The following is a 14,069-nucleotide window of genomic DNA, read 5'->3' as shown; positions in this document are numbered from 1 at the left end:
ACCAAAATAAAGGGAATTAACGATTCTTTGAATTATACCTAAGATATCCAAGGTCTTTTTTTAAATAGCATTTATAACCAGTGAGGAAAACCAGGGAAATTCTTTTTCTTTAAAATTCTAACCCTATGCAAAATATGAAACTGTAGAGCGCCACCTATACAACCAGGTGTTAAATATTTGTCATTGATAGCGGTTTCTCCCTCAATATTCTAGCTAGAGCAACAGAAAGATTTGGAGATTCTAACCAAGATCCTAAAATAAGATTAATTTTCACCCTGCTTTTTATAAACAAACTCTTTCAAGTTTAATGATTTGAACTGCAATAACAAATGGCAATAATACCCTAACTTCACTAAAAGCACCACTTGCTATTTCAACAATAGCACATTTCAGCACAAGTGCTGATTAGCTGTTTGTTCAGCCTGTATGAAAATGACAGCACATATCACCACAGCACAGTGTACCATACCAGGAACTACAAATGACGAAAGGCAAATAAAGGAAGCAATGAGAGATTCTTAAATTCCTGCATTTGCTGGATATGTCCAGTAGGTCACATGTTTTGACTGACAAATACTCTGAGCAATCAGACATCTGTCATAGTAATTTTCCAATAACATTATAAAAACTTGCCTTTACAGTTCCACAAATTTTAGCAAACATCTATCAGGTACCTGTAAATCCTATTATTGGTTACCCAGGTATCAGATCGAAGGGAACTTGTTTTAAATGTGTACAAATCTGATCATACAATGTGTGAAATCTGTTAAAGATTACAAATTAACACATGTCGATTGTGCGGCAAGATCAAGTAACCACTCTCTGTTACTTGTCACTGAGTAAGCAGGGATGGTCCTGGCTTTTAAAAAGCTATCGCCAAAAAAATCGCCAACCTCAATATTTTGTCGCCAATTTTCAAAAAGTGTCGCCAAAAAAAGTAGTGTACATTTTTCCAAGTGTTAATTTAGTCTATTAATGTAACAGGCAATGAAAATTACAAAAGATGGATTAGTTAATACTTTAATTACAAGAAGCATTAACAAAATGTTACAAAGTGTTACATGAAGATCCGTCGCGATTTTAGGGCTGCCCACTTGTTGAATGCAGTTTCAAAGTCTAATTTTTCACATCTGTACATGCTGCTGATTCTCATTAAATTCTCGAGAGATGAGATGCAGAGCTTATTTCTGATGTCAGTTTTTATGAAGTTCATCTTACTGAATCCACGTTCACAGTGTACAGTGCTGACAGGTGACACCAGTAGTCTCTCAGCAGCCCCCCCCCCCTTATGGCTAGCTTCACAATGCTTGTAGCGAATTGCTTCCTAAATCCCAAGAATGATCACTGAATGCTTATAAATTTTCTCGACAAGAAAAATAGGATCTCCATTCCCACGAATGAAACTTACACGAGTCAACACCTGGCAATATTGGACCGTATATATAAGCATAAATTCACACCCAACTTAGGGATTCTTTCACTCCTGTATTTTGAGAAATAAATAATTATTATTAATTATGCAAAACTGTTTTTTTTTTTATTTGCTATTTCTTGTTGCGGAGTTTAAGTCTCTGCAGCCGTAACACAGGACTGATGGCAAAAGGAAAAGATCAATGAGTAAAATGCTGCACTGGCGACAGATGTAATTGTGATTTAGATTGTTTCCATTTGCTTTGTATTTATACACAGTTGTCGGTACTTCAAAGCTTATCAGTTTTCTATGAAGGTTCAGCAAAACTATTGTATTGGTATATGTGTAAAAAAAAAACAGAAGGATTAGCCATTAACTGTATCTGTTCTATTCGCGTCTTCAGAAGTCGGTCAGTTGTAGGTATAGTGCGGTAGCATGATTGACTGTATCGCAGCATACAGTACTCAGCCCAGATGTCAGCATAAGCAGATTATGATGTAACAATGCACTGTAAAGATGGGGTTGTCAATAAGAAAAAAGGATTGTTTGTGTAACAGATTGATACCAATGCATTGCTTAGTCAAGTTTGTGGCTTCCTTTCGTTCTGCCTTTTAATTTATCCAGTCCAAATCCATGATTGTATGTACAAATTAAATAACCAAAAAGTATGTCGCCAAAAAAATCGCCAGATGGGATATTTTTGTCGCCAATAAGGAAAAAAAATCGCAATTTGCGACATTGGCGAAGCCCAGGACGATCCCTGGTAAGTATCACACTCAAAGCTCAAACAACGGGTTGTTACATAGGAAAAGAAGCTCAAGGATTTAGGTCATACATTCACTGGAAGAGGCAGAACTCTACTTGGCACTGAACAAGTACATGCATTACATTCGCAGCTTGATCTAAAGGTTTGTCAACTTGAAAACAAAGTGATACTGCCTTTACAAGCCAAGAGCTTATGAGGCCACATGCACTGCCAGAAAACTTGGGAAATATCAGTTTGGAATTACACCTAATTTATTGCTAAGGAAAATACACCCGAAATCTAAACCTTTTTTGCTTCAAACAAAGTAGTTTTTCAACAAAACACAACTATTAATACACATACAGGTTGCTAGAACTTGCACAAAACTGGAGCAATTGCATAAAGTAATTTACTTCCTAATAAACATACACTGTAACAACATTGATGAACACTTCACTTTGCAATGGATAGTATTTAATTTACTTTCTTTTCATATTACATGTACTAAAATCCAAATAAATAGAGGATCTCAAATGGGTAATGATTTAATAATGAATTTATGAAATGAGTAAATAATGTCCAGCTTTTGTGAGCCTTGGCAAGTAAAAGCTGGACATTATTTAATGAGTTTCATAAATTTAATATTAAATCATTACCCATTTGACTCTTTTTATCACAGAATTTCAGCAGAATTTATTTAGATAAAAAGAATGAATATTTTCATTCATTCTGACAGCCACTGTACCTTTCATTTGTTGTGCGTAAAAAAAATAGTCCCGAACAAAATTATGTCCAGTATTGGTTTGATTTGGCCTACACAAAACAGTGCCAGTGTTTACGCTGAAATTTCACATCACAACTAAACATTACATTGTTGAGATATTTTTGTGAAAAGAAGATTACTGGATGCAGATATACACATATTTACTGTATATGTATTTGTGACCAGATATTTGCAGTATTTGATTTGGAACAGTAGACAATACAGATGACGCAAGCGAATCTCTTTTGAGTCGAACTTGCATCACATATTTACCATGTATATATGCTGTGGTTGGATAAAGTTCTGTCCGTTGGGGAGACCAGTTTATGTCTACATTCTTCTGTGAACAAAGGTAAGTTCACATTTAAACCACGCTTGTATATAGGGTGAATTCCATGCTACAGATATACTGCCCCTCCATCCCCACCCCCACCTGTGCTATCACATGAGCATTACCCATAGTTTTACTTGTTGTTATTGTTCTTGTCTTAGGGGTTTTGCCATTTTTCATGTAATGATATGTTACACATGACATAACAAACACCCATGGGAGTAAACTGGCAATACTGAAACAGATGAAACCATATTTGTCAAATTCCCTTTCGCAAGTCGAATAGAAAAACGGCAGCCAAAAATGTTCAATCAAAACCAAAAATTCCAGAAGGCAGTGTTTAAAAAGTTTTCCCACAATCACAGCCAATCAGTAAAGAGAATACTGCATAATAATTTCATGGGCTTATTTTGACCAATCAGGTTCACATAAAGTGATATATTCATTATAATATCAAAAATATTAAACTGCCCACACTATAGGCAAAGTGTACCAACTATGTGATAAATGTAGATACAATTACTGTTTAATGAATACTGCCATGAAAAAGATAAACAATGTTCATACCATATGCACATTTCTGAATGGGAATAGAGGCATGAAACCAATGAAAAAAAATTAGTTGAAAGGTGGTTTTTTTTTACTGCAGACTTGTAAAGTTTCAACATTACTCCCAGACTTATTAAAAAATTTGTATGCTGTACTTATAAGATGACCCCTACTCAGCATGAATAAAATTTTCAGCTAAAAAACTTAAACTTTTAAGCAAGTACAAATGGTAAATTGGTACCCAATGGCATGTTTTACTACCCAGGTTATTATCAACATGTAGGTACCCATGTACCCAGAACCTGTTGGCAGATGTGCTTTTGTACTTTTCTTTAATTTGTTCACCCAAAAAACAAATTCAGTCCAGTTTCAACATCACTTCTTTGTCACATAATTAATTAAGATTTTGCAGACTAAGTTTCATTCAACAGTGATTACATTGTTTCGTTCTTGAACAATGAACAGATGGTTTGCCAACTAATCATGTTTGATCATTATGTTTGCTCAATTTTTTAAACATTTGATAACCACAAAACAAAGGACAAATGAAAAGTGAAAGTTGATAACCTGAAAGTTTATCTGCCCCATAATTGAACAACTGCCCCAGGGTCTGTATTACGTTAGTCACACTGCATGGTTTATGTGGCAGTGTAGTACATTGGATTGTGGTCAATTAATCACTTTTGGAAACAGTAAAGTGGAGAGAAAAATACAGCTGTTGGATGAAATTCTGTAGTACAGTTTTCTGAAACTTGTGTTTGACAAATAATTTGAAAGTAAAACACTAAATCATGGAGAGACAATACTAAGGCTCAAAAAATGTTTCCTGCACTGGTTTTACAATGAGGGTAGGTACCTAGGTAGGGAATTTTTATAAAAAAATTAAACATTAAATATGTAATAATGATTGTAGCATTTATAATGTACTAAGTACACCAAGCACTGGGCTAAGCTAGATGCACATATTAATTTGAGGAATTTTGTATTATTATTATTATTTTATGGGGGGGGGATGCTAACGTCAGCAACGAAAAGTAGGGAAACACATTTTTTAACCTATAACTAAAATAAGCAGCAAATCCAAAAACCAAACATGGCACATGTTCTGCTAAATTTAATAATTTAGTATATGAAAGTTTTCTTTCTTGCCACAACCTGCTATATCTTTTTTTGAATGTTTTAATATTAAATTTCACAAATACATGGCCATCATGTTAATGTTCAGGGAAAAAGTGACTCAGAAGTTATTAAAATTTCAGGATCTCTGGAAGCAATATTTCTTTGACTTTTTTTGTGTGCATTAAGGTTCTATTAGTCTTTGACAGTCTCTGTAAAATCTATTAAGCTCACACAGTTTATTTGTACAAACTGTGAGATGATTATGCACAGCAATTCTGACAACTCAGAACTTCAATGATGTGGACAAACTTGTTTCAATGCAAATCTTCCTAGACAGGAACCAAAAGTATTTACATAACTGATGTGAAAAGCAAATGGAATATAAATATTTTGATTCATAATATCGACAGTGCAATATAACTGTTAATTGGCCTAAGTAAGAAAGAAAAATGATAAATAGCCTTCCCCATCCAAACTCCAAATTTTTAAACAGTTTTATTTTGAATTAATTTCTTTGTGCCTAAGTTTTCAGACATAAGAAAAGATATTTTTGTGCATCTGAAAACATCAGTATAACTTTTCAATGGATACAGTGGAAATTTTTTTAAATAAAAGGAATAATTACCCAAAACTGTCACTGCCAACAATTTTCCATTAAAAAGTGCATGCTTTTTGTTTTTCAACTTAACCTTCTGGAGTGTATTTCATTATGGCTGTTATTTTTTTCCACAGATTCAATGCATGTGGTTTTAAATGTACTTGGCTGATCTCAGCTACCACCATCCACATGGAACAACCATGTAATTGCCCTTCAGGTGGTAAAATAAATGTCTGCATTTAACATCTATTAAACAAAGCTGAAAACTTAAAAATTTTTACAGATACTGATAAGCACAAGCAGCTCACTAGTAAAATCTGTACAATTGCATTTTGTTACAATTCTACCTGTTGAGTTTCCTTATCAAAGTATACAAATTTCACTAAATCAAAAGATAAATTACAGTACAGTAATTTCACACAAGAAAAACACAGTATCACATATGTTAACAACGCCATCATTTATCAAGGGCTTTTATTTAGAAAATTTTCATGAAAACAGACCAGATGGGCAGAATCATGATAGCAAGTAAGGGGTGGGAATGATCTATCTTAAAAATCCAACATGAAAAATTCAAAAATTGTTGCATTTTCAGATGTAACTGGAACATTTATTCTTAATTAAGCTACAGCATTGATATACACCATTTCTCGCCCATGTTAATTAAACATTAGTTCAAACAGATGGGAAACTTCCATATGAACTACACACATTTCACCCTTATCCTCTTATGACCTCTATCACCATTAAAATTACAAACTGAATCCAAGTGACAAATGTCAACTTGAAAACAACACCAACTTCATACCGCTTAGCTGTCAGTGTCACAGTGGCATTAAGCTTTATTTTTTCTATGTACTCATTACAGGTGAACCTTTAGAATAAATGCTGATCAACCGAAGAATAACAGGGTGAGACCTAAAAAGTAACACATAATAACCTGTATCAATAAGGAAATAACACGACCAATCCAACTGAGGATCATTTGCTGGGAACTGGTACATACATGTTACATAGAGTATGATGTATAACACTGCTTCTGTGTACTCTGTGTAATGGAATAATAAAATGAAACTGAATTATTCCCATTTCCCATCATTTTCGTGTAACTTTACTTTCTAAAACATATTTTATTGCAATACGATATCAAATGACAGAAGGCAAAGCAAGCTGCAATATATCACCATCTACTGATTTTTAGGGAAAGTCATGTTTCTATCAATAAAGTTTCACAGTTAAAAAATGTCCAGTGAGGTAAAGATCTAAGCAAATTTACAATAGGGAAGATGGATCAAAGTGTCCAAATTAAGGAAAACAAATTTGATTGTGTACAACCTGATTACACTCTTCAATACTTGCAATGCCTTTTGCAATACTGGAAAGTGTATGAAGATGGTATGGCCCAGTATGTTTGAATGAAATTTAGATTTTTAACATAGCTTTAACACTTTTAGTCATATTGCTATAATGTCTGCAGTGTGGCAGTTTATAGTGCTGTCTAGCACTGGAGAATCATGCCGCAGACATGTGGCATCATGTCCACCCACTCAAATTATCCTGACACAAAGCTGACCAGTCATAACACTAACTTCTCAATGCTAAGCACCAAGCAAGGCAGCTGCTAGTACCATCTTTAAAGTCTCTGATATGACTCTGCCAGGGTTCTAACCTGCAACCTATCACATCCAAGGTGGATGCTCTAACCACTTTGGCCACTGGAGTGGTTTGGTACTGTAAGTTACAGTATGAAAACAGCTTGAAGTGATATGAAGTCAAGTCACTATAATTAGGAAGACTATTTTGAACTGTACAGAATGGTATAAAACTGTACAATAAATTATGCTGACCCGATAAAAGAAAAGGTTTGAATGGTTTTCAGTATTCATAACTTATACTCATTTTAACAGAATTTATGAGGAACTAGAATAACATTGTTAAAGTTGAATAATAGAAGAAAACATAATTTCGATAAAAAAAGTTACAAAGATTGGACAACTACTGGCATTTTGAAATGGTATGACACATGAACAGTATAGTTGGTGATTGAAATGATTATAAATTGTAGCTTTAAAACAGTACATAATAATGGTTACAAATGTCATCACATGTACTACAGCCTTAATGTCAAATTATGTCAGCTTATTGTTTGTCACCTTTGCTAAGCCCCAGCTATTAAGTCATGTATAAGCTATAATCTACCTGTCTTTGTGAATATTACTGCAGCCTTGTGTTTGATCTCTAAACACTGCTGTGGGGTTAGTGTTGAACCCTTATGCAAGGTTACCATGACCAGCCAGAGACCGGAAACTTGAGTTGGCGAAGGTGACCAGTCGCATCACTTAACAAAGGCAGGATCAAAAGGAAAGTCCACGGGGTGAACAGGGCATGTTCTTACCCATCACCACGTTGACAGACAGTGAGAGAGACATCATCCGCTAAGTTTGGTTGGATCGGTCCAATAAAAAATTGAGATAGAGGTCATGATAACAATTCAGACCCGAATGACACCTTCCGAACTCGTAAGACTAATTCAGTATTCGCCAAATTTTGCAGATCAATAGGGTTTACTCCAAGAAAAGAAGCCACTCATAATCTGGCTACAGAACTTAAACGTAGATTCTGAGGAAAGAGAAAGCTTCAAAAAAGTCAATAAGTTATTTGCATTATTTCTGCCGAATATTATGGCACCATGATTGTAATTTTTGCCATTAGGTACACTTAATTACTAGGATCGTTTAGTATGCAAAATTACCTTTGCAGTGTTTCATTTATATGCATATTTGAGAAATGGGCTTGAGTCTTACATAGAGAACTATTAGATGCGAGGCGGAATTATGTAGATTGTTAGTTTGTGGTCATAATTAATTTTGTAACTCGCTATTAGGTTACTTTGTAGTAAACCAGTGAATTTATTAATGTGTTATGTTAGAATTTACACATGCTTTAATTGTGAATTTGGAAAAATGGTTAAGTATGTAAGATTAGTTACTATGGACATATGCATACATCAGAGCACGGATGTTTGAATATTTGCGTACTTTGAGTTGTAAGGTAAAGAAATGCATCTGATTATTGTGATATTGTTAAGTAAAACAGGATTAGGAATATGTCCTGATGTGACAGAATTTACTAATCTATGTATAAGAAGTAAATGATACCATGCTGTATTATGACATTTTACCATATAAGAACGTATGGGTATATTGATGTGAACGAATGCATGAACGAAGAAATTTAATAGCTGTCATCTGATGATAGGATGTGTAGTGAGAGATGAGAAGGCTAAGGAAAAAGACTGACTGTCCTTGTGTTTTCACAGGAAGCTTTTTAGAGGACAGAGAACTTCAGTTCTATTGGGTCCTAAGTCTTCAAGAGTTGGAGATGGAAATGAGACTGTAAACAGTCGAAGTCAACAGAAGTGTAGTCGCAACAGAGAAAGTGGAGGAGAAGAAGGAGTCTAGAGAAAGTCGAGCAGGATGAGAAGAATTTGGAGGAAGGTTGGGGAGGAGGAGAAGGAATTGTGAGAAATAGGAGAGAAAGGATACAACAGATGAGTAGAAATACATGTACAGGTGGAAATCAATCTCACACTGCTAATCAAGGGATGCAATAGGCTTATTAAAGGGTAAAGCAGATGGAATGAAATTGGAAATTTGAGCCATCTGACTAGTGAATTTGACTACTGAATTGCTATTAAATTGCGATTCATTGAATTTCAACCTTTTTTTGTATATTTAACCATCTAACCATCGGCATTCCTGACTAGGAGCTCAGAGCTTTACATATATCTTTCACTAAATTTAACTTCCAACAAAATAGAGCCTGGGTGGGACTTCTATAAAAGTTTAAGTAAAATATTGGGAGCATCCCATCCCAAACATATACTTTGTCGCATTGTTACTGACATGAATCATGGAATAATGTCTGAATCATCAATAAGTGATGACACCAAAAATGATGATGGAGATACAAAAGATTTTAAGATTTCTATCTTTTGGAAGACAGCACTGGTACCCAACCCCCTAGGTACCAGAAGGTAAGTCTTAAGTGGGCTATAAAGGCTATAAAAAATATCCAATCCATATGTCCATCCCAAACAATGTTGGCAAAATGACTTGTGTTCACTGGTATCTTTGCTGATCCCATTATTCCAATGAACAATTTATTTCTTTATTTTCTAGTACTGTACCCAATGTTCACGTAAAAGCAGCGTTTGAAGTTATGCAAGTAGGACTGTATTATAAAATGTATTATTAGGCCTTATGTACAGCTGTATAATGTAAATTTGTCTCCTGGGTTAGAAAATCCAAAGTGTTCTACTAGCCTGCCATTGTTTTACAATCACGGCCAAATCAATATTTCACTTTCTTATTCTACAGAGAATCTGGGCAAACCACAAATATTTTACTTGCTTTGCAAAACTGTCACCTAGTTCGAGGCTGCCAAACAGCATCTTTATTTTCACCTCTAGCCTATATTGCTATACATATGCACTGTTTCTGTTTTATAATGACTATTACAATTTTTATTATAGTTTTTGTTGTCCTTTTTATAGAATAGCGGTTAATTTTTATCTGTCACATTTTCAACTGTAGAATAATTCTTATTTTTAGTGACACTTAACCCCCATCCCAAGGCAATGAGCATGTCAATTTCTGAACAAACTCCTGGTTTACCTTTGTTACACAAAACAGTTATATCTAGCTATCTTTACATATTTATCAATTTTATTATATATAATCAAGCTGATTTTTATTTCTTAAAATCTAATTTTGAAACATAAGCCTCAGATGTATACACCACCTTAAACTTACTACTACTACTACTACGCACACACACACAGCATCAAGCCAACCGCTCGACTTGTGTACAAACCTGCACTAGATACCATTCGCAGTGCAATCTTGACAAATACACTGTCGCGAACCAACTTTACCTGATGCCAATATTTATCCCAAATATGTTCATGTAAAATACTTCAGAACGAAAATATTGATCTTTTATAACGGTACTGCTGATCTATCTTAGAGTTTCAACGTCTACTGTGTGTATACAGTACTGTACGGTACTGTTGGCGTTGGTCCGAAAGTTCAGGTTGTTAACAAGAATGGACAGTGTATCTTTCCGACATTAGACCTAATTTAAATTGATTAAACAAGTTAAGTAGCATTAATCTGCATTCAAATAAAGCAAATCTACTCGTATTTCTGAATTTCAGCCACTCCTTGATGGATATTTCGACTCCTGCCCGTCAGCCATCTTCTCGACAGTTTGGTGTACTGTGCACGTCACCACAGTATTTGATGACGTAAGCGAAAGTGTCTGTGGCGTTAAAATCCAAATATGTATAAGTCTTCAAATAACAATTTAACCAACAGCAGCAACATCATCATCCGACCATAATAGACTTGATTGCGCAGTTCGACTTCTGGAAACGTGTAATTATCCCACAAAGGTCTGACAGGTCTGAGAGATATCGGTCAGATTGAATGGCGACCTCCAGAGGCGTTGCAAAACTTGACTTTTATGCATACACCGCGTTGGCTCAGTGCCAGATTTTGTTTTGCGAAATGCTATAAACATTTAAACCAAAAGAAATCTGTTATCCAGCAATAAATAATATGCCCCATACTTTTCTTTTTTACCAAAATCCACAATATTGTGGTGACAGGGCCGTAGAGATCGATCACGGGCCATGGGATAAGAAACACCCGGGCCTCTCCTAGTTCTTGTTCAAACAAAAAAATTCTTCTATAAAATTAAAAATTGTTCGGCTCGAGCCCCCTTACGGACCCAAGCCCAGGGGATGTATCACAGATTGCCCTCCTCCACTTGTCGGCCCTGTGTGGTGAAAGTATACAATATAAACCGATAAATGCAACTGATCTTACATTTTGATAGGCTACGGTCACAGGCTGGAAACTAACCCCAACTCTATTTTCTTATCCATCATTAAACTATGGAATGAATTTCCATCCACATTACGAAACACGAATAACAATGATTCTTTGACGAATATAACCCCTGATAAGCGTTGTTTTATGCTAAATCATTTTTAGACCTGTAATAGAAAATAGTCTTCTACGCGCAATAATAAGCGTTTTTGCTTAAGACAGATTGAAATGATAAACCGTATTGACGAAGGCTATTTGTGATTTCACATTAGACAACACAACCTATTAAACTTCAATGAACAAAAGCGACTTCTATTTCTACATCTACAAATTTATAGATTCCGAATAGTTTTAATATAAGTACCATGAGTAGCTTTAGTAGATTGTGGTGAGACAGATCTCAGTCACCACTGACATATTAATTAGTGGTCACAATACTGATGAATTCAGCTATGGTCACGATCTTTGTTTCCATAGATGAGAAAAATTATAGGATCGTCCAATAGGTACAAAGATTTATCAAAGATTCGCGTCAATTTTGAGATATGGAAATTATTTTATTGAGTCAGCTTTCCGACAATATTTTTAATTGCAAAGTAACAGTGAAGCTTTTTCTATTTGATTCACTGTGATAAGATATTACATATTTAGACCATCTTATTAGGTCGATACAGCTCAAATGGAAGAGTGCATAAATTGTAATCATAGTGTGGCGGGTTCGATACCAGGCCAGTCCAGATCGGCTTTCATTGGGGGAAGCAATTCGTTCCTATTTCCTCGGCATATTTGCAAATTTATTTATTTTATTTTTTAGTCGGTAATAAACATGCACGTTACCTGTATAACATTTACCGTAGATCACGTGTCGTCACTAACAGCAACATAAACAATAATTTCAGGTTATTAAAACCGAATGATTTCTTGCAAATTTTGTTTTTATTTCCATTTTAAAGTCGGAGGAGTGACATAAAAAATTATGTTTAGGCATTTCATTAACTACTGAAATTTCGTCGAGTCTATTTTTTTCAATATCTAAAATTTTATAGGAATCTTTTCTTCTCACCTTTTGACAGCGGTTCCTCTGCCAAAACTTACCAATTTGGGAGATATGACTACGATTATGTCCGAGTATCTTTCAGTTATTCGCCTCACATAAAAAAAGAAGAAAAGGATGAAACTATTGCTTGTGCTGCTTTTACTAATGACATGTAATCTAATCATTGTTACGTTAAGAAAGTTATTATGACATAATAATAACCACGGGCTTGAGGGCAGTTAAGAATGAACAATGTTTATATTTATGGTAGGTTCCTACGATATCGTGGGTTCTATGATATCGTGGTATTTGCATTTTTCGGCATTCTTTTTTTCTGCATAGCGCCACCTTTCCTGTACTTATCTTGTATACTCTACATGAAATATGAATTACTTGTTTTGTATCACCAACTGATCTCGGGAAAATGTCGGAAGTGCTGATGAGTACATTATTTTAAAAATACACCCATGACTATCACTGTTTCCAAGTAATGTCCGTACCCCATGTTCTCAAACAGAATCTATATCTTCTCAAAATCATTATCACTGTAATAAATCGGTTAACCGTTTTGTCGTCTGAAGATGGCCAATGATGTTATGCACGAGCCAGATCATACGATTGCCGTATTTGTCATCGCCAAGAGATCGAACCTACGGTAGCAAATGGCAGTCAAATTCCAGAGTATGGACGGTTGTTTTCTGGTGGCTTTTGCAAATTGACACATGTTGACTAAAACTTTGTTGGACACGATTTATTACTTTTCACTGTAAATTCTGGATTTGTTTAAAGAGTCTGAGGTCGACATGTAGTTTCACGTACATTTTGGTGGTCCGTTCTCAGCGATAATCCCGGCGCTGCTCTCCCAGACACAGGTGAGTTACGGATGAATTTCTCTGACAAGTTTCTGTTGGACGGCACAGGTGCTAGAATAAATTCAATGGAAGTAGCGTCCTTTTTTCAAGTTGATTTACACTTTCTGCAACATATACCTCTCAAGTTCCCAACGTTACGATAAGTATATGCCATCGTAAAATATTGTTTCGATATTACCACGATATCAGATTAACTCTCACTGCATGGATTTGAATCTAAATAGAGTATGCTTATCGATTGTTTCCACCAGTCTTCTGATTTAAATTTGAAACTAAATGCATTTTAATACAGTGCAAAGAACAACAAATGGACGTACATAATATCTTGAAGAGAAGTGTTTTTATTTATTTATTCACCGTTCGGAAACTTTAAGACCAACGATACCATATCACAGCGGTATAAACTTATAGCTTGCGATGGAAAAAGTCAAGAATGTTCTGACTGATGCGCTAGCTACCATTGGGACCACCTCGGCTATTTACGAGAGAAGGACTGCAAGAAGTTGCAAATGCATCGAAGTATTTATTTTACTCACAACTTATCGGTCAATAATAAGGTCAGTACAATCGCAGAAATAGCAGGCTAGTCCGATTAGATTGAGGTTTCATTTTGCGGAGACACATCTGGCTATCAAAATGTATGATTTTTTTCGTAAATTATTACACCGAAATACAGTTGAAGCATATTTTTGTATTGCAAAAATAGTAGAGGCGGTCCGAATGGACCATATTGTAATAGAAAATGCACATC

The 14,069-nt window shown here is 35.1% G+C and overlaps 1 protein-coding gene across 1 annotated transcript in view; it reads right to left on the bottom strand.

Moving 5' to 3' along the window:
* The window catches only part of LOC149798158 (protein NSUN7-like), a 128,605-nt gene extending 117,814 nt beyond the window's left edge, over positions 1–10,791 (bottom strand). Inside the window, exon 1 of the mRNA XM_089963261.1 lies at positions 10,716–10,791. The gene's annotated coding sequence lies outside the window, so the exon portion shown is untranslated. The remainder of the gene's footprint in view (positions 1–10,715) is intronic.
* Between the last annotated feature and the right edge of the window lie 3,278 nt (positions 10,792–14,069).

Source organism: Sinohyriopsis cumingii, chromosome 6, assembly GCF_028554795.1.
Source record: "Sinohyriopsis cumingii isolate HCF-2022 chromosome 6, ASM2855479v2, whole genome shotgun sequence".
NCBI classification, from domain to species: Eukaryota; Metazoa; Mollusca; class Bivalvia; order Unionida; family Unionidae; genus Sinohyriopsis; species Sinohyriopsis cumingii.
The sequence above is the reverse complement of the archived record's forward strand: the minus strand, read 5'-3'. Positions and strand labels throughout refer to the sequence as shown.